We start from the raw sequence: 27,440 nt of genomic DNA on the forward strand, positions 1-27,440 counted from the left end.
ACCCTCCTGAACCTACCGATTCCATATTCTGCTAACAGTCATTGGATCTCGACCAATGCGAGCAGCTATGTCGCGATACGATAAACCGCAATCGCGATAGTCTACAATCCGACCTTTATCAAAGTCGGAAACGTGATGGTACGCATTTCTCCTCCTTACACGAGGCATCACAACAACCTTTCAGCTTGCAACGCCGGTCAACTGCTGTTTGTGTATGAGAAATCAATTGGAAACTTTCCTCATGTCAGCACGTTGTAGGTGTCGCCACCGGCGCCGACCTTGTGTGAACGCTCTGAAAAGCTAATCATTTGCATATCACAGCATCTTCTTCCTGTCGGTAAAATTTCGCGTCTGTAGCACGTCATCGTCGTGGTATAGCACTTTTAATGGTCAGTAGTGTAGTTTTTTTCGTGGGTGATCGAAAACTTTTGGCCGGAAGTGCTTGTAAAATCTGTGGCAAGCCCGTAAGTGGGGTATTGATTTAGGTAGACTACAGTGTTGTCTCGACGTGGTACTAGGAGTGGACGAGTGGCAATCCGTGAGATCCGGTCACCTTTTAACCCCAGAGAAAAAACCCGATACTCATTTTACAGTGAGCTGTGTGGACCTGGGGCCATGCAGGAGGGACTGTTTATACATGGATATAAACCAGTGACGTCCATTGACGATTATCGTGCCACACTTGATGCAAGACACTACCAAACGCTAAAATTAAAGACTTCCACGTCTAAAGTGTTCCACAGAGTTAGTGGCGTGTTGCTTGACAAAGTCACGCCGATTAGATATCTGGGTCCGACGTTGCACAGCGATGTGAAGTGGAGTGAGCGGGTAAGGCTGGTGTTAGGGAGGGTGAGTAGCCGACATCGTTATGATGGGAGAGTCTTAGGAGAGAGTATTTCGTCTGTAAGAGAGACTACATATAAAACAATAGTGCAACGCATTCTTGAGTACTGCTTGAGTGTTCGGGCTTAAATGAAGACACAGAAACAATTCAGAGGCATGCTGCCAGATATGTTACTGGTAGGTTTGATCAATAGGCAAGTAATACAGACATAGTACGTGAACTCAGACTGGAATCTCTTTGTGAAACACTATCGAGAAAGTTACGAGCACCGGCAATTATAACAATGCAGAATGATCCTACAACGACCAACGTAATAACTATCATGAAGACCAGAGTTAAAAAATGTGGCAGTCGTATTTCCTTTGCTCCGTTTTCGAGTGTAATGGGAAAGAAAGAGACTGAAGGATGGCTCGAGGACTATGTATGTAGATGTAGAAGTAACAGTTGCTTCTTCTGTACCGTGTTGTACTACACTGTCGCTCTTCACTCATTGGAATCAGATACTAGGATCAGTCACAACAAACAGAATACCACTCAAGACACATTAGCTGCCAGTGAGCATTCATCAACTCATTCTGAAAAGTTGAAAATTTGTGCCAGACTGGGATTCAAACCCAGGTCTCCTGCTTACCAGGCAGATGCGCTTGTCACTGCGCCATCCCGGCACAGTGGTCATGCACGGACTACCCTAGTACGCATCCTGTCAGACCCAAATTCTCAACTTATACCACACACTGCTAATGTGGTGCCCCTTCCACGTTATGCTCATTACTCGTGGCATTTCGCCGATTCCCGTAAAAGTTCGAGCGTGGAGTGCCTACGCACTAAAATGATCAATTCATCCTTCTCGCCTTAATTATATACGCCTGGAAGAACAGTTGCCACGTATAGAATATCATTTATGAACATTTCTGTCAGTTTATTCATTACTTCAGAGAAGAAAGTCTGTGTCCCTGCCACACGGACTTTTTAATCCTGTCCTCCCATTCTTTTCTTATGATTATAAAAAATTAACATCTTCTTATTATGGAAAATTGTGCCAAGAGCCCGTGGCGCAGTGAGCGTGCGGTAAACAAATTCTCCGGTAGCAATCTTCCGTCACTCGCCGTAATGGGAATATTCTGTGTGAACCACGCGCAGCAGAATTAACGGCGATTCTAGGCAGGGCTGGCTGTGACGAATCAGCGAACGCCCGGGGACAGGCGCCTCACTGTTGTGACGTCACGGCGACAGATGAGCGACGCCGCGCGCTCCACCGAGCGTTTTTCCTGAAGACGCAATTCTCGGCTGCGGCCGAAACGACGTCTGATTTAGTGGCAGCACGGTGGGTGCCGTGAAAAGTGCGCCGCCGGCAGAGGATCATAAATACAGGCTGCAGGGCCGGAAATGAAGCCCTCAACGGCCCGCACAGGGTGTTGCGAAAGCAGAGGCTGACGTAAGGTAGCGTAAAACTGCAAATCTGCAATGCTACTATCACTATTATTTATTTATTTACATTGTTTGGACCCCTAGAGGATCACATAAAGCAATTTAAGAACTGTGGCTGTTATATTTCTCGTTCATCCAGAACTGTTTCATCATCTCGCTATGCTTAGCTCGACATTCATCTGCCAACTTTCTTCTAGATACCTTGGGTTTGTCTTCTGATGAAATTCTCCAGCTGTAGACCTCATTTCTGAAGACGTTTCGATCTTCGATGCCTATCTGTGAGATTTGGGCATTTTTTAGATCAATCTGGACCTGTTTTATCCATACTGTTGTCTTTTTCAGTTTCTGTAAGTACGTCAAAATTTTCTGTGGTAGTCGGTTGTCATTTAAGTCTCATAATGTGTCCATAGAATTTAAATTGTCGTTTGCCGAGATCGGTTTCGATGTTGGAATATTTTTCCGTGACTGTGTGTAATTGTAGACGGTATCCTTTGTCTGTGAGTTTTGGGCCAAGTATTTTTCATATGATTTTTCTTTCAACCTTTTTGATATTTTCGAGATCTCCTTTGTAATTAAGGTTTAGAGTTTTGCTGGCGTAGAGTGTTTCAGGTCTGATAATAGTCGTGAAGTGTCGAGCTTTCGTGTTGATCTTTATGCTTTTCTTATTCTAGATGCTCACAACTTTCCCACATGCTTTCCCGTGTTTTTTGAGCTAATCTTTCCGTACCTGTAGGTTCAATAATTTCTCCCAAGTACTTGAACTGGTTAACCATGTTCACTGTGCCACATTTTGTGATTAAAGTTTGTGTTTTGATGTGTTTTGTAGCCACGAATTCGGTTTTAGAAAAAGACATTTGGAATCCAACTTTCTCGGCACATTCTTTGAGGACTTCAATCTGATGGATTGCTGTTTATTCACCACATGAAAGGATCGCGAGGTCATCAGCGAAGGCTAAGCATGTGACGTCGGTGCTATCCTATTATTATTATTATTATTAGGGGCTGCCAGAAAATTTGGGCTAAACATAAACGAAGCCAAGACAGAGTACCTCGTTATGACGCGTGGTCATTGTCAGACTGCTGATCATCTACAATCACTGCAGGTTGGGGACCAGTCCCACAAGAGAGTGCAAGAATTCATATACCTAGGGCCACTTTTCACTGAGAACTCGTCATGTGAAGCAGAGATCAATACCAGAATACAAGCAGTAAACCGATCATACCACAGTCTAGCACAACTGCTTCGGTCCAGATATCTCTCCAGACAGTTTGAGATTCAAATGTACAGAACCCTGATCCAGCCTGTTGTTCTATACGGCTGTGAGACATGGAGTATCTGGAAACAGGACATCCATAAGCTCCTTGTTTTTGAGAGAAAAAGTGCTATGGAAGATCTTCGGTCCGGTTCTGGATGTAGATACAGGGGAATGGAGGATCAGATACAACCAAGAGCTTGAGGAACTATACCAGCAGCCCAACATAGCAGGAACTGTCAAAGCCAAACGAATGCAGTGGGCCGGCCATGTGGCCCGGATGGAGGATCACAGATGGCCTCGGAAGCTCCTGGATTTCACACCTACAGGAAAGAGACCGCCAGGGAGACCCAAGAAGCGTTGGAGGGATGGACTCCATGAAGATTTAAACCGAGTGTCAGTAGATGTGGACGGATGGCGGATAGCAGCAATGGACAGAATACAGTGGAGGAGGAAACTTGTAGATGCGTGCTGTCCACTGGGCCTGATCACGTAGTAGTAGTAGTAGTAGTAGTAGTAGTAGTATCATTATTAGGGGACGTGGGTAAAGTGGACTCTCTAAGGAAACCGAATTTTCAGCAAAATATGGTTACTGACAAAAGCTTGCCTCTTGTACACTTCAAGCTACTTAAAAAAGAGCTTAACAAAGCGAGCAAGTCAGTAACCCAGTTATTGGATGTCCTGCTGAGGGATATCGTGCCAGATTGCTGCATTAGATCGTCGATGTCCCTAGTTGGTTGGAGGGCCCTACCCACAGCGCTCCAAATGTTCTCAATTCAGGCGAGATCGAGAGATCTTTCTGGCAAGCATGAAGACAAGCAGTAGAAACTCGCCGTGTGCGGGCGGGCAATATCTTGCTGAAATGTGAGCGCAAGGTGGATTGCCAAGAAGGGCGTAGAATATCGTCGACATACCTCTGGGCTGTAGGAAATCCACACGTGACAATACCAAAAATGTTCTTCTATGAAACGAAATGTCTCCCCAGACCATCACTCCTGATTATTGAACCACATGGTAGGCGGCAGTCAGGTTAGTATCCCACCGTTGCATGGGGTGTCTCCAGACACATCTTCGACCTGGAATCTCATTTACTGGGGTAGAATTGTCTTCATTTGTGAATTCCACTTTGAATTGTGTCCCGATAACCAGCAAAGATGTACGTGGAGATCCCACAGACAGCGGCAGGATACCAACCGGCCTGTCGCCTGCCATACTGTCTGACAACCAGGAGTCCGGTGCTATTTATTTGCTCAGGAGGACCTGTTTGGTTGCCACTCGCGGCACCCTTACAACACAACGGCACATCGACGACAGTCTATGCCCCATTTTGTTGCCCCACATGACAAACCGTCCTGTACTTACATTGAAAGGTGGCTTTCATTTGTGACGTTCATTTCGCAGATTATTCTGCATGTTCGAAGTAAATAAACCCATATAATGGTTAATTAGTCTTATTAGGTGGATTAGAAAGAGAGATACGTGATGATTAAACACAAGTCTGAAATAATACGGGCTTTGGTAATGATAATATTCAGTTGCATGCTGTAGGTGTAAGCAAAGTAAATTTGCTAGTGGAGGCGAGGAGTTGACAGGCTCAGCCGGGGAGGCGAAGGCCGGCGAGCGCCGGAAGAGCATTGTGCAGGGGCCGGGGGTCCCAGGGGATGCGGCCACTGACCGGCAAGCATCAAAAGAAACACCGCTGGGTGCCAGATGAAAGAGAGAGGGGAAATGTCGAGCAGACAGAGAGCATCCAACGTACGCCCTGGCGCCGCCCGGTCGCCCACTGTTTTAGCGGCAAGTGGGCTGAGCTCTGATTGGTAGTTGATAAGAGTGCGGGAAACGCTGAGGGTCAACGCCCGCTGTATGAACAGAGAAATTTTTGGATAGGTGGAGAAATTGTATCACTCCGCGAGGGAGATGTGGGAGGCCTTTGCACCGTCGGGATTGGCTCATTATAGTTTGGCGGCAAGATTGTCACGAGAGGATCGGGCAGAGCGAGGCAGGACAGAGCGTCTTGTCCTGTGAAAGCGGACAGTCGCAAAGATCGGTAGCTCTGAGATAGGGACTTAGATTCTGAATACTGTGCTGTGTGTATGATCTAGAGTCTGCAGCTACAGTAGGACGTCAGCGTCCACGATAGGCATTGCATTGACTACTAGTATTATTGCAGTTGATTCCGCCTTATAGCCTGGCAGTCACCATTGAACGTAGTCAACCAGGGCACAGAGCTATCATACTGGTACTGCACGTTAGTACAAGACACACCGGGCTGCACCTTAAAGGATGTTGAGCCAGTCTTGAAAGCGTTGTATACCATTTAGAGGAAATATAGGGCTTGTGGTATTAGCAGTTTCTGGGTAGTTTATTCTGCTCAAGATATTTGAGAGACTTATCTTAATTTAGCTGCAGTCGTCGCCCCAGCAGTATCGATGGAGCCAGCAACTGGTGGAGGGTATTGTAAAACTTGTAGCAGCGGCAGTAAAGTTAAGAAATAGTTGTTGGATCATGTTCTTGCCATCCACTGAGCATCCGTGCAGTTTTGCTTTCGATTCGTTATTGCTTATTTGTCTTTTTGCATGTTGTTTGGTTTGTTTCTTGGTGGTGGTATCCGAAGTACGTATTATTTCAGACACAAAAGAGATTATAGGAACGCAGTCAGATCGCATTTACCATTTGCTTATCCAGGGGCATAATTAAATCTAACTTCGCATCAACTTAACATTAAGAGCTGAGAGCCAATCTTACCAGTGTAGTATATCTAAGAACAGTGTACAATTTGTTTAATTTGTTTTCATTCATGATTTGTTCAATATGATCTAATTTCTATCGTGAGATAATTTACAATAAATACAAAGTTATTTACAATATCGCTTTTGATTTAGCAGTAGTGGTAGTTAGCCATCACTGTCACATTAATATGTTTTATTCATGTTTAATATCGGCCACTACCCCAATTGGAAGCCGTCCAACATTTCTGCAAGATAACTCCCATCCACACACGGCGAGAATTTCTACTGCATGTCTCCATGCTTGCCAAACCCTACCTTGGCCGGCAAGGTCTCCGGATCTCTCCCCAATTGAGAACGTTTGGAGCATTATGGGCAGCGCCCTCGAGCCATCTCGAGATTCTAACTATCTAACGCGCCAGCTGGACAGCATTTGGCACGATATCCCTCGCAGAAACATCCAAGAGTATCAATCAATGCCAAGCTCAATAACTGTTTGCATAAGCGGCATGGGTAGACTAATGCGTTACTGAAGTTTGTGAAGCTCTTTGTCTTGAATAAAGCATCCAATTTATGTGAAATTCTCATCATGTGTTGGTAGGACATGTACATCACATCTGACCATTTTCATCCCATTCGGTAACTTATTGGTGCTGCACCTGCCCCCCCTCCTCCCCCCCCCCCCCCAAGTCCCACCCTATTGTTGTCGTCTTAATGTGTATTATAAGGTCCTGCACAAAGTGTTTTTAAGTGGAAAAAAAGTAATAGTTCTGTAGACAAGGCTGTTTGTGAAATTATGCAATGTGATATCGGTCGTGTGTTATCCAATGGAAGTGAAAGCTGTGTTCGCGCAAAAAAATCAGGATAAGTGTGGGTAGCTCTCGGGCGCCGAGTGCTCCATACAAAGTTAATTATGTATACAGACGAGACTGGAAATCGAGGCACTCAAAGATTTTTGCCTGTTGTCGATACCGATGTTGCCACGATACTGGTCCTGGGAATTCAGTGACTTTCTAGAATGTTTTAATTTTGAACTTCAAATTTTTTGTGTAATTTAACATTCGTTATTACAATTTCTCGTTTATTTTATTAATTTGGAGTTATATTGACATGCTATGCGAACTGGCAATTGCAGGTGTGTTGACTATTGACTTCGTCTACTGTCATCCCTGATGCAGTTATTGGTAAGGTTTGACAGAAGTCTGCAGTGAAGAAACGGTACAGCCAACCATAGTGCTACCGTTGTTACGTAAATGTCTAATTGTTCTGTGGAGTGCTTCAATGGATATTTTATAGCATACAGGAACCTCATCCCAAAAAATGAAAGTGCCATCCTGTATCAGTAATTACTTTGCTTTGAAACATTACATGTGCTACACATGTCGTAGGCACAGTCTGTCAGCATGGTCGGAGGACGGCCTCTGGCTTACCTCAGCTAGATGGCAGAGGCATCATTTCATAGTGGCAGAGGATTTCGCTTCAACATACCTCAACCGGTTAGTATAATATATTTTTGACTTATGTACTCAAACCTTCATTATGGATCACTCTATTAACTTTACGACTTTCAAAATTCATATAAATTAATTTACAGTATTTACAGAGGTGATTGTAGAGTCAATTTGTAGGGAAATGTATCAAGTTTTCAAACAACTTACAGGAATTCAGCCAGGTAATATTAACAGCGACCGCCGATGTTTCGGCGGGAGCACATCGCGACATTTTCAGGCAAACTGGAAATTGTATACACCAGGAGAAACTCAGGTCTCATATATCAAGTTTTGTGTCGCGTAGCTAGCTAGTGCCGAATCGCACCGTAACGAGCGCTAGCGGCAGTTGTGTTAAAGATGGTGGCTGCCTTCACTCGACCCGAGCGTCCTAGCTGTGTGTTTTGGTTTGAAGAATCGAAGTCGGCGACAACAGTTCAGTGTAATTTCTGTACCAAGTACGCTAAAGATCCTCCTAGTGGGCCTACAATTTATGAGTGGCATAAATGTTTTGTAGAAACAGGGTGCTCGGTAAGACATGGGAAATCATCAGGTCGTCCAAGCACATCTGACGACGTCGTTGAGCGAGTGAGACAACGGTTTGTCAACAGCCCTACGAAATCGACTCACCGTGCATCTCGCGAACTGCAAATCGCGCATACGACTGTTTGGCGTATGTCGAGAAACCGTTTGCATTTGAAACGGTACAGATTGGCGATCGTACAAGCAATATAAGACACCGATAAAATTGCTCGCAAAAGTTTCTGTACAAGTATGTTATATGAGAATGAACATTTCTTGGACAAAACCATCTTTTCTGACGAGTCGACTTTTGACTTAAATGGCAAGGTTAACACACACAACTGTAGGATTTGGGGTAGTGAAAATCTACATCAAACAGTTCGTGATAGCCCTAAACGGAACGTTTTTTGTGCATTGAGCAAGAACAATGTGTATGGCCACTTTTTTTTCCGTGAGAGAACCTTCAATGCGATAGTGTATGGATATTTTATAACAATTTTTGATAACACAGATCGATGAGGATGACCATGAGGGAAATGTTTACTTCATGCAATATGATGCACAGCCCCACTACCTGGCTGAACTATGGGATTTTCGGAGTGACCGCTTTTCAGGTCAAAGGTCAATGGATTGGCAGTGATACGCCAATTGCATGCCGCCCCCCCCCCCCCCCGTTCCCCAGGCCTGACACCATTAGATATTTTTTATGGGGATTCATCAAGGATGTCATGTTTGTGTCTGCTGTGTCGGCTTGTCTACCTGAACTTAGAGCAAGAATTTACGCTGCCACTGAGTAAGTTACACCAGCAAAGCTACAGCGAATTTGGGAAGAAATTGGCTTCCGATGGGATGTGTGCAGGATAACCAGCGGAAGCCACGTACGACATCTTTGGTTTAATGTATGAGAACTTTGCGTGTTTCCCTACAAAATAACACTAAACCCACCTCTATATCTTCTTTCAATAAATTTATGAGTTTTTAAAGTCCTTTTTGAAACACCCTTTAGATCCTGACATTTTTGACAGTTTTTTATACCATGTAAGTTTGTAATGGCAAAAAATAAAACATGTGATACAATTACAAAATAACAATTTTCGTTTTCTTTCACTTTACTCTTACTGTGAAACTTTGCTTCTTGCCAAATTTCGGGAGTCTATGTCAGTAGGAAATGCACTATGCATTTTGATGAATGAGATTGCCAGTGTAAAAAATGGTCGTGCCTTTCGACTGCATTGATTTCCAGGCTTAAATTATTTGCACTGCCGAGAGACTGTAGATCTTAGTATGTGGCGTAAATTTAATCTTGGCACCTGTATCCGTTCCTAAGGAAAAAAGAGTCTTAACAGACCAACAGACAGAAAGGCGGACAACAAAGTGATTCTATAAGAATTCCCGTTTTACTGGTTGAGTTGCGGAACCCGAGATAAACTCACTCCCCCTCCCTCACACACTGAAAGTGGATTACGTCACGTACACTGTGATACGTATGGCTCGTGCCATGAAATTTATCCCCTCGAACCCATCAGCACGCAGTGCCCTCTTGCATCTATCCTTCATTTCTCTTTCAGTTTTCCTTCATTGATAGTTTTGCGAACAGTTCTCCCTTACAGTGTGTGCAGACCAGACCTTTCCTTTTTCTGAGATACTTCAGGACATCTTGTTTCTTATAGTGTTTGCAACAAATCATCATTCTTATTATATTCATACATTAAATTTTTCTTCTTTTCATCGATCCACATTTGAAAGGTTTGTGAATTATTTTTCCTCTTTCTTTCTCAATGTCTAACGTTCTAAGCGATATGTAACAGCTCAATAAATGACTGATTTCAGAAATCTCTTTCTTAGGTCAGTTCCTACTGTTGTTGTTATCTATTATTCTTTATTTTCGTAAACACTTCTTTTCCAGATGGTATCCTTTTTCTTATTGCTCGGAAAAATGACTGCAGGAGCATAGAAACGTCAAAGTGCTGTCTGCTGTTTGTTCTCTAACCTATTACTCAATGTGTATTTACAATAAATAGCTGGTCACCAGGTAATAAAGGTAAATAATTGACATTGGAGAATCTGTTAGTTCAATTATTTCAGCATTATATGAAGCTCGTTGTTGGCTGCGAATGGCGAAATGAAATAAACATACTGCTGTATACGCAAACAAATAAACGAGTTTAATGGCTGTTTACGCATTGCCGGGTCACGCATTACCGTAAATCAGATTAGTGGACCTGTACTGCAGGTTTCGGAATTTGTGAAATAGGGATCCAATGACGCTGTGTCGTTTCTCTGCCACAGTGGATGTTGTTCCATCGCCGAAGACCACAGCATTAAGGTGAACATGAGCAGCTAAGAGACAGCATAGAACACGACAGAACAGGGGAACGATATAATCTGACCTTTAACGACGCGGAATTGACAGATATGCAGAAAGCCGATCACGGAATGAAAAAGCAAGTCCAATAGCTTACAAGGGGTGGCCACGACGTTTGGATCACGGATTTATTGCAAACTTCGCACACTCGTAGTACTCCATGAGGACACCAAAATGTGTAAGCAGTAGCGCGTACTTCTCAAGCGTTACTGAGAAAATCGCAAGATAATTTAGGTCGTCAAATGTATAACCGTGCGTGGCCATTTTTACCATGAAGCGGTGGCAGCCGAGTGGTTAGCGTTCAAGCTGCGTAATCGCTGTATCGAGTCCCGTTCGTCAGTTTCTTTTACAGTCCTGGAAATGGAAAAAAGAACACATTGACACCGGTGTGTCAGACCCACCATACTTGCTCCGGACACTGCGAGAGGGCTGTACAAGCAATGATCACACGCACGGCACAGCGGACACACCAGGAACCGCGGTGTTGGCCGTCGAATGGCGCTAGCTGCGCAGCATTTGTGCACCGCCGCCGTCAGTGTCAGCCAGTTTGCCGTGGCATACGGAGCTCCATCGCAGTCTTTAACACTGGTAGCATGCCGCGACAGCGTGGACGTGAACCGTATGTGCAGTTGACGGACTTTGAGCGAGGGCGTATAGTGGGCATGCGGGTGGCCGGGTGGACGTACTGCCGAATTGCTCAACACGTGGGGCGTGAGGTCTCCACAGTACATCGATGTTGTCGCCAGTGGTCGGCGGAAGGTGCACGTGCCCGTCGACCTGGGACCGGACCGCAGCGACGCACGGATGCACGCCAAGACCGTAGGATCCTACGCAGTGCCGTAGGGGACCGCACCGCCACTTCCCAGCAAATTAGGGACACTGTTGCTCCTGGGGTATCGGCGAGGACCATTCGCAACCGTCTCCATGAAGCTGGGCTACGGTCCCGCACACCGTTAGGCCGTCTTCCACTCACGCCCCAACATCGTGCAGCCCGCCTCCAGTGGTGTCGCGACAGGCGTGAATGAAGGGACGAATGGAGACGTGTCGTCTTCAGCGATGAGAGTCGCTTCTTCCTTGGTGCCAATGATGGTCGTATGCGTGTTTGGCGCCGTGCAGGTGAGCGCCACAATCAGGACTGCATACGACCGAGGCACACAGGGCCAACACCCGGCATCATGGTGTGGGGAGCGATCTCCTACACTGGCCGTACACCACTGGTGATCGTCGAGGGGACACTGAATAGTGCACGGTACATCCAAACCGTCATCGAACCCATCGTTCTACCATTCCTAGACCGGCAAGGGAACTTGCTGTTCCAACAGGACAATGCACGTCCGCATGTATCCCGTGCCACCCAACGTGCTCTAGAAGGTGTAAGTCAACTAGCCTGGCCAGCAAGATCTCCGGATCTGTCCCCCATTGAGCATGTTTGGGACTGGATGAAGCGTCGTCTCACGCGGTCTGCACGTCCAGCACTAACGCTGGTCCAACTGAGGCGCCAGGTGGAAATGGCATGGCAAGCCGTTCCACAGGACTACATCCAGCATCTCTACGGTCGTCTCCATGGGATAATAGCAGCCTGCATTGCTGCGAAAGGTGGATATACACTGTACTAGTGCCGACATTGTGCATGCTCTGTTGCCTGTGTCTATGTGCCTGTGGTTCTGTCAGTGTGATCATGTGATGTATTTGACCCCAGGAATGTGTCAATAAAGTTTCCCCTTCCTGGGACAATGAATTCACGGTGTTCTTATTTCAATTTCCAGGAGTGTATTTTCTAACACAGTCATTTTCTTTACTATTTATATTACAATTCATATAACGGGAAAAATACGTGCATTAGGAAGGACTTTTATTAAATTTGCAATGTTATTTCGCAGTCTACAAATTTTTATTATCACAAATAATATAATATTCATAACTATCGACTAGTAAACGGCCAAATGCATAAAGTGATACTTAGAATGTATACTTGTCCGTGATTTGATAAATCCTTTATACCTGGAAGGAGCCCTAAACTACTTGTTACCTCCAAGTTTTGACCGGCACAGACGGCTTTCGAAAGATCTACAATTAGTCGTCGCTTTCGACATTACGATTACAAGTTTCAGGATGGAGAGCAGCGCGCTTCGTTACAGGATCACTTAGTAATCGCGAAAGCGTTACGGAGATGATAGATAGACTCCAGTGGAAGACTCTGCAGGTGAGACGCTTGGTAAGGGCTTTTGTTGAAGTTTCGAGAACATACCTACACCGAGGAGTCAAGCAGTATATTGCTCCCTCCTACGTATATCTCGCGAAGAGACCATGAGGACTCGCATTCGGGAGGACGACGGTTCAATCCCGCGTCCGGCCATCCTGATTTAGGTTTTCCGTGATTTCCCTAAATCCCTCCAGGCAAATGCCGGGATGGTTCCTCTGAAAGGGCACGGCCGACTTCCTTCCCTAATCCGATGAGACCGATGACCACGCTGTCTGGTCTCCTTCCCCAAAACCAACCAACCAGACCATGAGGATAAAATCAGATTAGAGCCCACAGAAAAGCATACCGACAATCCTTCTTTCCACGAACAATACGAGACTGGAATAGAAGGGAGAACCGATAGAGGTACTCAAGGTACCCTCTGCAACACTCCATCAGGTGGCTTGCGGAGTATGGATGTAGATGTAGATGTAGATGCTATTTTTCGTGAAAACATGGAAAACATAAAATTAAACGGCACCAGCTGCATTGGATAAATGCTATGTTTCCGGATACGCAAGGTCTTTTTAGGTTTCCCGTGGTAAAACAAACCTTGTTAACAATTTCAAAAACCTCTCTTTCAGCCGATAATTTGCAAGCAAACCATGAATAACGCAGCATTTCCTTAAATATCGGCGCTGATAAGTGGTCATGCAGTATCGAGTGTATTTTAATAGAGTCTTCACGAGAAGCAATTTGTCGTTCTCTTTCGATTAAATACGAACAATTTTGAAAACACGGACAAGCATACAAAATGTTCAAATGTGTGTGAAATCGTATGGGACTTAACTGCTAAGGTCATCAGTCCCTAAGCTTACACACTACTTAACCTAGCCGGCCGCGGTGGTCTCGCGGTTCTAGGCGCGCAGTCCGGAACCGTGCGACTGCTGCGGTCGCAGGTTCGAATCCTGCCTCGGGCATGGATGTGTGTGATGTCCTTATGTTAGTTAGGTTTAAGTAGTTCTAAGTTCTAGGGGACTGATGACCACAGCAGTTGAGTCCCATAGTGCTCAGAGCCATTTGAACCATTTTGAACTTAACCTAAATTACCCTAAGGACAAACACACACACCCATGCCCGAGGGAGGACTCGAACCTCCGCCGGGACCAGCCGTACAGTACATGACTGACAAGTATACGTTTTCAGTATCATTTTATGAGTTTGGTAGTTTACTAGTCGATAGTTAGGAATATTATATATTTGTGATAATAAAAATTTGTAGATTGCCAAATAACACTGTAAATTTAATAAAAGTCCGTCCGAATACACGTATTTTTCGCATTATATCAATTTTAATATGAATAGTACAGAAAATGACGAACGGGACTCGATCCAGTGACCCAGCAGCTTGAACGCTAACCACTCGTCTGCCACCGCTTCATGGTAAAAATGGCTACGCATAGTTATACATTAGATGACCGAAATTACCTTGCGATTTTCTCAATAACGCTTGAGAAGTACGCGCTACTGGTTACACATTTTGTTGTCCTCATGTAGTACTACGAGTGTATGAAGTTCGAAGTAAATCCGCGTTCCAAACGTCGTGGCCTCCCCTTGTTAGTGGTGGAAAGGCATCGGCTGCAGACGAGATACTTGTAAGGTTCCACAAAGATAACGCAAAAGAACTCGGTCCCTTTCGAGCGTCAGTTTATTGTAGATCGCTGATAAAACGAAGGGTACCTAACGACTGGAAGAACGCGCAGGTTATTCCCGTTTTTTAGAAGTCCCCTAGCACAGATGCACACAATTGAAGACCTATATTGCTAACGTCAAGCTGTTGTAGTGCTATGGAACATGTTTTACGCTCAACGTTTTTGGAGAACGAAAATCTCCTCTACAAATATCAACATGGGATCCGCGAATAGATACCTTGCGAAACTCAGCTCAAACCGTTCCTCCTGAGATACATAGCGCTGTAAACAAGAGCGCTGAGGTTGATGCCTTGTTCGTTGACTTCATGAAGGCATTTCACACCATCCCGCGCTGACATTCATCATCATCACCATCATCATCATCATCATCATCATCATCATTTAAGACTGATTATGCCTTTCAGCGTTCAGTCTGGAGCATAGCCCCCTTATAAAATTCCTCCATGATCCCCTATTCAGTGCTAACATTGGTGCCTCTTCTGATGTTAAACCTGTTACTTCAAAATCATTCTTAACCGAATCCAGATACCTTCTCCTTGGTCTGCCCCGACTCCTCCTACCCTCTACTGCTGAACCCATGAGTCTCTTGGGTAACCTTGCTTCTCCCATGCGTGTAACATGACCCCACCATCTAAGCCTGTTCGCCCTGACTGCTACATCTATAGAGTTCATTCCAAGTTTTGCTTTGATTTCCTCATTGTGGACACCCTCCTGCCATTGTTCCTATCTACTAGTACCTGCAATCATCCTAGCTACTTTCATATCCCTAACCTCAACCTTGTTGATAAGGTTACCTGAATCCATCCAGCTTTCGCTCCCATACAACAAAGTTGGTCGAAAGATTGAACGGTGCACAGATAGCTTAGTCTTGGTATTGACTTCCTTCTTGCAGAAGAGAGTGTATCGTAGCTCAGCGCTCACTGCATTAGCTTTGCTACACCTCGATTCCAGTTCTTTCACTATGTTGCCATCCTGTGAGAATATGCATCCTAAGTACTTGAAACCGTCCACCTGTTCTAACTTTGTTCCTCCTATTTGGCACTCAATCCGTTTATATTTCTTTCCCACTGACATTACGTTCGTTTTGGAGATGCTAATTTTCATACCATAGTCCTTACATTTCTGATCTAGCTCTGAAATATTACTTTGCAAACTTTGAATCGAATCTGCCATCACAACAAAGTCATCCGCATATGCAAGACTGCTTATTTTGTGTTCACATATCTTAATCTTACCCAGCCAGTCTATTGTTTACAACATATGATCCATAAATAATATGAACAACAGTGGAGACAGGTTGCAGCCTTGTCTTACCCCTGAAAGTACTCTGAACCATGAACTCAATTTACCGTCAACTCTAACTGCTGCCTGACTATCCATGTAAAGACCTTTAATTGCTTGCAAAAGATTGCCTCCTATTCCATAATCTCGTAGAACAGACAATAACTTCCTCCTAGGAACCCGGTCATATGCCTTTTCTAGATCTATAATGCATTGATACAATTCCCTGTTCCACTCATAACACTTCTCCATTATTTGCCGCAAGCTAAAGATCTGGTCCTGACAACCTCTAACAGGCCTAAACCCACACTGATTTTCATCCAATTGATCCTCAACTAATACTCGCACTTTCCTTTCAACAATACCTGAGAGGAAAGTGCGAGTATTAGTTGAGGATCAATTGGATGAAAATCAGTGTGGGTTTAGGCCTCTTAGAGGTTGTCAGGACCAGATCTTTAGCTTGCGGCAAATAATAGAGAAGTGCTGACATTTAGTCGAAAAAAAAAAGCTTATAGAGTGTCGCAACATATTTGTGCCCGGATTCAAGACTTCCTTGGAAATCGACGTATGTAAAGGTAATTTCTGGAGTACCCTAATGAAGTGTGGTAGGACCTTCACTGAATGAGATTTTTCACTCTGCAGCGGAGTGTGCACTGATATGAAACTTCCTGGCAGATTAAAACTGTGTGCCGGACCGAGACTCGAACTCGGGACCTTTGCCTTTCGCGGCCTAGTGCTCTGCCACTGAGCTACCCAAGCACGACTCACGCCCCGTCCTCACAGCTTTACTTCCGCCAGTATCTCGTCTCCTACCTTCCAAACTTTACAGACGCTCTCCTGCAGAGTGAAAATCTCATTCTGGAAACATCCCCTAGGTTGTGGCTAAGCCATGTCTCCGCAATAGCCTTACTTTCAGGAGTGCTAGTCCTGCATGATTCGCAGGAGAGCTTCTGTAAAGTTTGGAAGGTAGGAGACGAGGTACTGGCAGAAGTAAAGCTGTGAGACCGGGCGTGAGTCGTGCTTCGGTAGCTCAGATGGTAAAGGACTTGCCCGCGAAAGGCAAAGGTCCGAGTTCGAGTCTCGTTCCGGCACACAGTTTTAATCTGCCAGGAAGTTTCAGGACCTTTAAAGTTTACAATGTGTGTAAATGATTTAGTAGAAATAGGGAGGTCTTTAAGACTGTTCCCGGCTGATGCACTTCTGTGTATGAAAGTAGCAACGCCAGAAGACAGTGTGGATGCGCAGAACGACTTGCAGAGGATTTATGAATGGCGTAGCTTCTGGCAGTTGACTGGAAACTTAAAAAAATGAAACATAATATGCATGCATAGGTCATTACTGCACAACTACACTATTGATGAGGATCTGCTGGCAACAGCATCACAATATAATATCTAGGTATAAGTATCCAGAGTGAACTGAAGTGGAATGACCACATAAAACAAATAGTAGGAAAAGCAGATACCAGACAGATTCATAGGAAGAATCTTAACGAAATGTAAATCATACACGAAGGGAGCTGCCTGTTACACCGATTCTTGAATAGTGTCCATCAATCTCGGATGCTTACAAGGTAGGAATGACAGAAGATATAGAGAAGGTCCAAAGAAAAGCGACGCGTTTCGTCGCGGGATCGTTTAGTCGGCGCGAGACGTTACAAGAGAGGCGTTGTGCATGACGGAGAGGTTTACTATTGAAATTTCGAGAGAACACTTTGCGAGAAGAGTCGGACAATATATTACTTCCTTCCACAGATAGTGGTATCAAAAGTACCCTCCGCCACACACCATTACGTGGATTGAGAAATATGATGTAGACGTAGGTGTCTAGAAGACAACAGAAGAGCACGTGGATATCTTATGCTCTCACCGGGATCCACATAGGTAAATGAATTTGGTGAATCTAGCATCAGGCAAACTGTTATCTGGAAGAAAACAAAGATATTCAAGTGGTACGAAATATATACCAACGACAGAACCTACTATGTTTGAAAGCAACCGTAATGGCTCTGAGTACCATGGGATGTAACTGCTGTGGTCATCAGTCCCCTAGAACTTAGAACTACTTAAACCTCACTAACCTAAGGACATCACACACATCCATGCCCGAGGCAGGATTCGAACCTGCGATCGCATCGGTCGCTCGGTTCCAGACTGTAGTGCCTAGAACCGCTCGGCCACCCTGGCCGGCGCAACCGTAAAGTTACCGAAGACAGCATCACTAAACGCGATTAAACGCGAGTCACTAAATACATTCTCAAGAATCGGAACGAGCAGCAAGCTTGAGTAATTTCGATGTAGATATCTTTAGTGCACAGAGGCAGCTTAAGTCATTTAATAAAGGCAAGTCTTCGGGTCCAGAGTCTATACGTCGGTAAATCCCAGTTCTTTAAAGAATCCAACACTTTTGTATAAAACAGTTTCAATGTGTCAAATATTTATTGTTAAGCATGTAAGCAAGAAAACATTTAGGAAAGGTTTCATATTATGTTTCAGGTTTGCTGGAAGCTCGTAAATGCTATCAGTATCAAATAATGGGTGCGTATGATCCGCGTAATTTCCTCTCGCTTTAAGTAAAAACTTGTTTTTCACGCATCTCAACGTTTATGACGCCATATTTCATATTTCTTGAATTTTGTGTCGTACAATGATATAATTTTGCAGTACTTTCAGTCGTGTGTGTGTGTGTGTGTGTGTGTGTGTGTGTGTGTGTGTGTGTTTGGATAATACTTCGCGAATTGAGTAAGAAACAAACAATAAATTAGAACGTAACGTTTGATGCTGAAGTGTTACTGTATGAACAGCGATAAGCTTTCGTTCTCTTATAATTTGGTGGTGGGCGTCAGTAAGGATGTGTAAACTTTGTTGAAGTGGCTAAGTGCTGTTATTGTTAAATGATGGATGAAGATACGAGGGCAGTTCAATAAGTAATGCAACACATTTTTTTTCTGAAACAGTGGTTGTTTTATTCAGCATTGAAATACACCAGGTTATTCCCCAATCTTTTAGCTACACAACACTATTTTTCAACGTAATCTCCATTCAATGCTACGGCCTTACGCCACCTTGAAATGAGGGCCTGTATGCCTGCACGGTACCATTCCACTGGTCGATGTCGGAGCCAACGTCGTATTGCATCAATAACTACTTCATCATCCGCGTAGTGCGTCCCACGGATTGCGTCCTTCATTGGGCCAAACATATGGAAATCCGACGGTGCGAGATCGGGGCTGTAGGGTGCATGAGGAAGAACAGTCCACTGAAGTTTTGTGAGCTCATCTCGGGTGCGAAGACTTGTGTGAGGTCTTGCGTTGTCATGAAGAAGGAGAAGTTCCTTCTGATTTTTGTGCCTACAAACACGTTGAAGTCGTTTCTTCAATTTCTGAAGAGTAGCACAATACACTTCAGAGTTGATCGTTTGACCATGGGGAAGGACATCGAACAGAATAACCCCTTCAGCGTCCCAGAAGACTGTAACCATGACTTTACCGGCTGAGGGTATGGCTTTAAACTTTTTCTTGGTAGGGGAGTGGGTGTGGCGCCACTCCATTGATTGCCGTTTTGTTTCAGGTTCGAAGTGATGAACCCATGTTTCATCGCCTGTAACAATCTTTGACAAGAAATTGTCACCCTCAGCCACATGACGAGCAAGCAATTCCGCACAGATGGTTCTCCTTTGCTCTTTATGGTGTTCGGTTAGACAACGAGGGACCCAGCGGGAACAAACCTTTGAATATCCCAACTGGTGAACAATTGTGACAGCATTACCAACAGAGATGTCAAGTTGAGCACTGAGTTGTTTGATGGTGATCTGTCGATCATCTCGAACGAGTGTGTTCGCACGCTCCGCCATTGCAGGAGTCACAGCTGTGCACGGCCGGCCCGCACGCGGGAGATCAGTCTTGCTTGACCTTGCGGCGATGATGACACACGCTTTGCCCAACGACTCACCGTGCTTTTGTCCACTGCCAGATCACCGTAGACATTCTGCAAGCACCTATGAATATCTGAGATGCCCTGGTTTTCCGCCAAAAGAAACTCGATCACTGCCCGTTGTTTGCAACGCACATCCGTTACAGACGCCATTTTAACAGCTCCGTACAGCGCTGCCACCTGTCGGAAGTCAATGAAACTATACGAGACGAAGCGGGAATGTTTGAAAATATTCCACAAGAAATTTCCGGTTTTTTCAACCAAAATTGGCCGAGAAAAAAAATGTGTTGCATTACTTATTGAACTGCCCTCGTAATATGGGTGATTTGCGTTCGGTGAGTTACATTGGATCTTTAGCATAAGATTTTGTGTGTTAATGTGTATATACGCCAGAATTTTAAATTTTTGTATTCGGTCAATATTTATATAACACACTGAAAATCATATTTTTGTTACCCCTAGGTGGCGTACTATTCCTCCACCTGACCGAAAGTGTCCCCAGCAAAGTTCGTCATAAACGTGCAGCCAATATTAAATTCGACTAATATGTGTCCGGAGACTTTCGGTTAGCTGGTGTACGAACGTCAACGAACTATAGTCCTAGTTGCTTCTGACCGGCCTACATCTTGCAGGAATCCACGGAGGAATATTATCGTCGTATTTGGAAGACATCGAAGCAGTTCGGAGAGGGACTGTTTGATTTGTTACCGGTAGGTTCGAACAACACATAACAGGTACAGAGACACTTCGGGAACTCAAACGGGAATCTCTGGAGTGAAGGCGACGTTCTTTTCGAGAAAAAGTGTTGAGAAAATTTGGGGAACCGGCATTTGAAGCTGACTGCCGAGCGACTCTACTGCCACAAACATACACTATGTGATCAAAAGTATCAAGACAAGCCCAAAACCATACGCTTTTCATATTACGTGCGTTGCGCTGCCACCTACTGCCAGGTACTCCATATGAGCGACCTCTGTAGTCATTAGACATCGTGAGAGAGCAGAATGGGGTGCTCCGCGGAGCTCACGGGCTCAGAACGTGGTCAGGTGATTGGGTGTCACTTGTGTCATACGTCTGTACGCGAGATTTCCACACTCCTAAACATCCCTAGGTTCACTGTTTCCGATGTGACAGTGAATTGGAAACGTGAAGGGACACGTGCAGTACAAAATCGTACAGTCCGACCTCGTCTGTAGACTGACAGAGACCGCCGACAGTTGAAGAGGGTCGTAATGTGTAATAGGCAGACATCTGTCCAGATCATCACACAGTAATTCCAAACTGTATCAGGATCCACTGCAAGTACTATGACAGGCGGGAGGTGAGAAAACTTGGATTTCATTGTCGAGCGGCTGCTCATAAGCCACACATCACGCCGGTAAATGCCAAACGCTTGGTGTAAGGAGCGTAAACATTGGACGATTGAACTGTGGAGAAACGTTGTGTGGAGTGGCGATCCGATGGCAGGGTGTGGGTATGACGAATGCTCGGTGAACGTCATCTGCCAGCGTGCGCTGTGCCACCAGTAAAATTCGGAGGCGGTGGTGTTATGGTGTGGTCGTGGTTTTCATGGAGGGGGCTTGCACTCCTTGTTGTTTTGCTTGGTACTATTACAGCACAGGCGAGCACAGTTTTAAGTACCTTCTTGCTTCCCACCGTCGAAGAGCGATTCGGGGATGGTGATTGCATCTTTCAACACGATCGAGCACCTGTTCATAAAGCACGGCCTGTGGCGGAGTGTTTACACGACAATAACATCCCTTTAATTAACTGGCCCGCACAGCTGACCTGAATCCTATAGAACACCTTTGGGGTGTTTTGGAACGCCGACCTCGTGTCAGGCCTCACCGACCGTCATCGATACCTCTACTCAGTGCTGCCATTCCCCAAGAAACCTTCCAGCACCTGACTGAATGTATGCCTGCGAGAGTGTTAGCTGTCATGAAGGTTAAGGGTGGGCCAACACCATATTGAATTCAAGAATTACCGTTGGAGGATGCCACGAACTTTTAAGTCATTTTCAGTCAGGTGTCCAGATACTTTTGTTCTTATAGTGTACAGTGCGCGTAAGGACCACGAAGATAAGATTCAAGAAATCAGGGCTCATTAAGAGGTATATAAACAGTCGTTTTTTCCTCGCTCTATTTGCGAGTGCAACTGGAAAGGAAATGACTATTAGTGGTACAGGGTACCCTCCACCAAGCACCCTACGGTGGCTTGCGGAGTATCTATGTACATGTAGAAATGGATCGTCCACACGTCAAGAGAATGCAAAGAGTGCACTGCGTCGAAAACGAACCTGTTACAGTTTTGCCGCCGCCACCACCTTGTGGCTGACGTCATTGGACATCATCACCCGTAGCGTAGAGCTCAGAAACTTTACAACTTCACATCGCCATAAAGTTCTCCTTCTGCAAGGACAATTTGTTTGGCCTATTCTGCGAATGTATTCTCATGGGATTAAGGTAACTTGTTTTGTTTTAGGAGTTTTGTTTACTAACTGCGGACATGACTTTCACAGTAACTTTGATGTCGAAACGCGTTCTTCCAGCCCTCAGTTGATTAAATGTTACTTCATTGCGATTCTGATCTAAATATTTAGGTACATTCAAGGTTAAAATTCGATTGTTTACTTAACATACGGTTTTGTTACGCACAGCTCGCAAATAATATCAAAATATTCATATGTGTGTGAAATCTTATGGGACTTAACTGCTGACGTCATCAGTCCCGAAGCTTACACACTACGTAACCTAAATTACCCTAAGGACGAACACACACACCCATGCCCGAGGGAGGACTCGAACCTCCGCCGGGATCAGCCGCACAGTCCATGACTGCAGCGCCTTAGAGCGCTCGGCTAATCCCGCGCGGCTCGCAAATAATATGCATGAAGTTTAATTTCGTTTATACCCAGGTTCATTACAGGTAGCTTCTTGCACCTGGTGTTGCTGACTAATCGAGAGCTCCGTCAATGACTTTTCTATTGCAATGAAAAGATGGATATAATCAGACAACTTCTTGTGCCAAGGGTTCACAGTAATGCAATATTTTAAAAAGATCGTCATAGTCGCCTTCGTAAAACAGTGTACTCATAAAATCATGTACTGTAATTTCGGCTGTGTGCCGTAATCTTTGCAGCAGTCCGCTTCATAATGGCCACGCAGCCGAGATAACAATAGTGGCTTTATGAATAAATATGTGAAAGGATATCAATGATACGATTCGCTGATGACATTGCTATCCTCAGTGAAAGTGAAGAAGAATTAAATGATCTGCTGAACGGAATGAACAGTCTAACGAGTACACAGTATGGTTTGAGAGTAAATCGGAGAAAGACGAAGTTAATGAGCAGTAGTAGAAATGAGAACAGCGAGAAACTTAACATCAGGATTGATGGTCACGAAGTCAATGAAGTTAAGGAATTCTGCTACCTAGGCAGTAAAATAACCAATGACGGACGGAGCAAGGAGGACATCAAAAGCAGACTCGCTATGGCAAAAAAGGCATTTCTGGCCAAGAGAAGTCTACTAATATCAGATACCGGCCTTAATTTGAGGAAGAAATTTCTGAGGATGTACGTGTGGAGTACAGCATTGTATGGTAGTGAAACATGGACTGTGGGAAAACCAGAAGAGAATCGAAGCATTTGAGATGTGGTGCTATAGTCGAATGTTGAAAATTAGGTGGACTGATAAGGTAAGGAATGAGGAGGTTCTATGCAGAATCGGAGAGGAAAGGAATATGTGGAAAACACTGATAAGGAGAAGGGACAGGATGATAGGACATCTGCTAAGACATGAGGGAATGACTTCCATGGTACTAGAGAGAGCTGTAGAGGGTAGAAACTGTAGAGGGAGACAGAGATTGGAATACGTCAAGCAAATAATTGAGGACGTAGGTTGGAAGTGCTACTCTGAGATGAAGAGGTTAGCACAGGAAAGGAATTCGTGGCGGGCCGCATCGAACCAATCAGTAGACTGATGACCAAAAAAAAAAAAAAGTTCTTCAGTCAATATCGACCAAAATGAACATTGAACAAATTATAATCCCTTGTAGGAACTATTCTCAAATTTGCGAGCTGGCGAACAGCGATAGTTAACATGTTAAAACTGTACAGCACCCGTAGAAAATGTAAGATGCGACTTTTGGCTGGTCTACATTCTAAAAGTACTCTCTAGTGAAGCACAAGAATGTTTGTTATTATTTCATCAAAACGCAAATACTGAGAATAAGAACAAAAAGAGTGAAATATGCAAGGAAGAGAGAGAACCTTGAAACTGACTTCCCGTATTTCCCTGATTTAGGAAACTTACGAAAGATCCTACAAGATGCAATGAAACAGATAAATATTCTCCAACAGGTATCAGAAAAAACTGAATCACAGATTTCGTTTGAAAAACCATCTACATGACTTGCGTTAAAGACGCACTAAAATACAGTGCATCAAAATATGGAAAAAATAGAGAAGTCTCAGAATTTAAATATTTGGGAAAAATAATCCAGCCAAATGCCCTGGACGAAGCAGCTAACAAATAGAGCCAGAGAAAAGGAAATAGCATTCCACATAACCAAGAACACGTACAATAATAATCCTTATGTATTAGTAGGAACGTTACCTTCTATCTGTGGGATAGTGTACATAGGAACATGTGATGCTTCCTGGTCTGTGTTTGTATAGTGACTGGTTTTAGAAGCACATGAAGAATGTGCACTGTAGACTTCCATGAGCAGTTTCCGCCATTTTGTAGCATTTTTGTTGTAAGGAGAAACGGGGTCGTGTTCTGAGCAGCACTTGGCTTCTACACTCGTTACGTGAGATATAATATCTACTGGAATATACACTTGAGTCTTCAGGTACGGAATTTTATGGCGAGTAAAATTCTATATATTTTTAAACTGGTTATGTAACGTGGAAACGGTCAAGTCATAATTCGTCAGTAGTGTACCATCCATCAATTTACAGAGAGGTAGTCTTTTACTGTGAATACTGGTAAATGAAATTCTTGAACGTCATAACAATTTGACCTGTCTTGAAAATATTTTAATTTCCAATAGATTTTATTTCAATACATATTGAACCAGTGTTTGGCTTTTTGTAATACTTGTGCTTAATTTTTTTCCCTTACTGATTAATGTTGTGTCGTAAAGTAATAATGTAACATTGGACTATAAAATCCATAGTTGACAAGATTTTCTCGTTTACAACACTTTGAAATGACAATAGAATGTTGTACCTCGGAACATTTTTTTGCAGTTCGAAAAACATTAATTTTCCTGAGAACTTTTCTTTTTTAATTTGAGAAAAAGACTGCAACGCCGAAAACGTGAATGGTAAAATTTCAAAGTGGGATAAGGAACTATATTAATCCTCTATTACAGGGCTCGCTATAGGCGAAATTCTGAGAAGTGTTCCCCAACAGAACTGATGCATTAGAATGTCGTGGTAGGGTGTTTTTATGTCCTACGATGTGTCGCCACAAACGCAGCCAAACAGTTAAACTATCTGCAGAAGATAGACGAGCAATTAAAAAAATTGTGGGTCCATAGTATCAAATTAAGATTTTTATATTGACAAATTTCAAGCAGCCATCTGAATGCATACATAATTCAACTTCTTTGACAAAAATCCAAAACCGAAATTTCACGGTTTATAGAAGTTAAGAAAGGTCTACAGGAATTGGGAGTAAGAGACAAAGACAGAAAACAGAAATGAATTAAGGCAAAACATACGAAAAGTCAAGAAATAAAATAAAAGATGAGAGACATATACAGATGATGGAAGAGGACAACAAGTTGCAAGAACTTAGAAGTACTGGGAAGCCAAGAAAAGAGAAAACAATATGATGTCATAAATCACCTGTTTCAGGTGGTGTTACATTGATCGAATTTGAATAATAATTTTAAAAAAATATGAGTAATATTGTTAAGCTCTGCTGCTAGACAAGAATATGAAAGGTAGCACGAAAACGCTTTATTCTTCGAAAGTAATATGAAACCTTGAACTGCTGTTTCTTATTAATGTCTATTTTATTGCCTTGCTTTTCTTCCTGTTTACGTAACAATATTAGCATCTGGGATTACAGTTTCCTTTCGGAGCTATTCACAAAAAATTGTGGGGACAGATGTAAAAGGGCTGTACGAGAAGTCGAAAAGGGATTCTTAATTATGTGCGAGCATAAACGGGATTGAATAGCTTGCTGCAGGCGGAAGCATTCGGACTTTATTGAAAAGGCAGTGTTATCACGTTTTGAGACGTGCCGAAGTTGGATCTCTGTTACGCGGTGCCGGTGACAAAACGGGATCAGGCGAAATGAGATTTTCTCGCTTTCGTGTCCACGTCTCTTTTAGGTACGTCCTTTTTGTTAGTTACGTTACAAATGGATATTTCACCCAGGAAAGGCGAGAAAAGGCCCACAAACGCCCTATCCGAAGGTTGATGTGTATTACTTACAACCTGAGCTTTAGAAATTACAGTGGGAAACGGAACCACCGAATTTCAAAGACGGAATTTAAAAACCGTATTTATTTCTATAACTTAATGTGTAGACTGGATAATTTGCACGCTGATAAAAAAAAATTCCAATTCTGCACAGTATCAGCTGCTGTTTAATATTTAATCTCACAAGCTTCAACATAGTCGCGAATACAAACAGTGATTCAGTTACTGTCAAATGTTTTTTTATTCCAGTCTTTGATCACAGTATAAAGTCCTTCAACGATGACCGGTTTCAGTCAGTAATGACCATCTTCAGATCTACAAAATAAAATAAAAAATACAACTAGTTGGCAGTCTGTCTGTCAAAACAATACAGTATTTCATATCACAATATACTCTCATACAAACTGGGAATGTACAGATAAAATAAAGCAAAGCCTACCTGTTCTACACCATGTACAATGTGATAAAGCCTTAATGGCGTCGTCAAAACGTATAAATACACTCAGCAAAGCATCTTCACGTAGAACTAAAGGCGTGTCACGATGTACGAAAATCCCTCTAGCGGTTAAGTTCTTAGGACGTTGCGCGCCTACGCAACATCCTGACGGCCGAGCCAACAGAGGGAGCTTTTTCTGTTTCGAAACTGGCTACTAAGATAAATATTGTACTGTTACCGATAACACAAATCACTTTCAATTCTAGTTCACTGGAATCATAGATTTCAATGACGCATCATAGGGTAAACAGTGTTCTGGGTTTTTGGTGGTGGGGCGGGAGGGAGACCGTGTTAGGAAGCTTGTGAATCCGCGCAACTCACGTTCGCCCTGTCAGTGCAATACTGTTGACATTTGAATCCAATGTTGCCAAACAGAGATAGGTTTCCCGTGGCATCAAATATATGTCAGTTTTTAAGACTGGCCGGAATATTATATCAAACATTGGACACTTCCATATTGATTTCGAGTATAAAACGCATCTGAATTTTGGAGGCAATTTTTCGAAGAAGAAAGTGCGTCTTATAGTCCGTAAAATACGGTACAAATTTTTTAGATTCACGTGTTCTTGGCTGCAGTTACCTACAAACCCCATCAAAAGAGGGCAGGGTGTGCCAGATGGACAATGCTACACGTAGCAATACATGCAATACATTGCCCATCTGCAAGGCAGTTTCCAGTGTTAAACTTCAATGACTACGATGAAAACAGAGTTTCACGTCTGCAAAACGGCGCTATGAAGGTCTAAACGTTCATAAATGCACAATTGCGC

General features: G+C 43.7%; 1 protein-coding gene and 1 non-coding gene across 2 annotated transcripts in view; both read right to left on the minus strand.

Moving 5' to 3' along the window:
* Positions 1-27,440, minus strand: part of LOC126215168 (short neuropeptide F) — a 620,765-nt gene that overhangs the window by 454,528 nt on the left and 138,797 nt on the right. The gene's annotated exons all lie outside the window — the stretch shown is intronic.
* On the minus strand, positions 1,439-1,509 carry Trnat-ggu (transfer RNA threonine (anticodon GGU)). Its single transcript has one exon. It is a non-coding gene; the product is annotated as a tRNA-Thr (tRNA).

Source organism: Schistocerca nitens, chromosome 12 (assembly GCF_023898315.1).
Source record: "Schistocerca nitens isolate TAMUIC-IGC-003100 chromosome 12, iqSchNite1.1, whole genome shotgun sequence".
NCBI lineage: Eukaryota > Metazoa > Arthropoda > Insecta > Orthoptera > Acrididae > Schistocerca > Schistocerca nitens.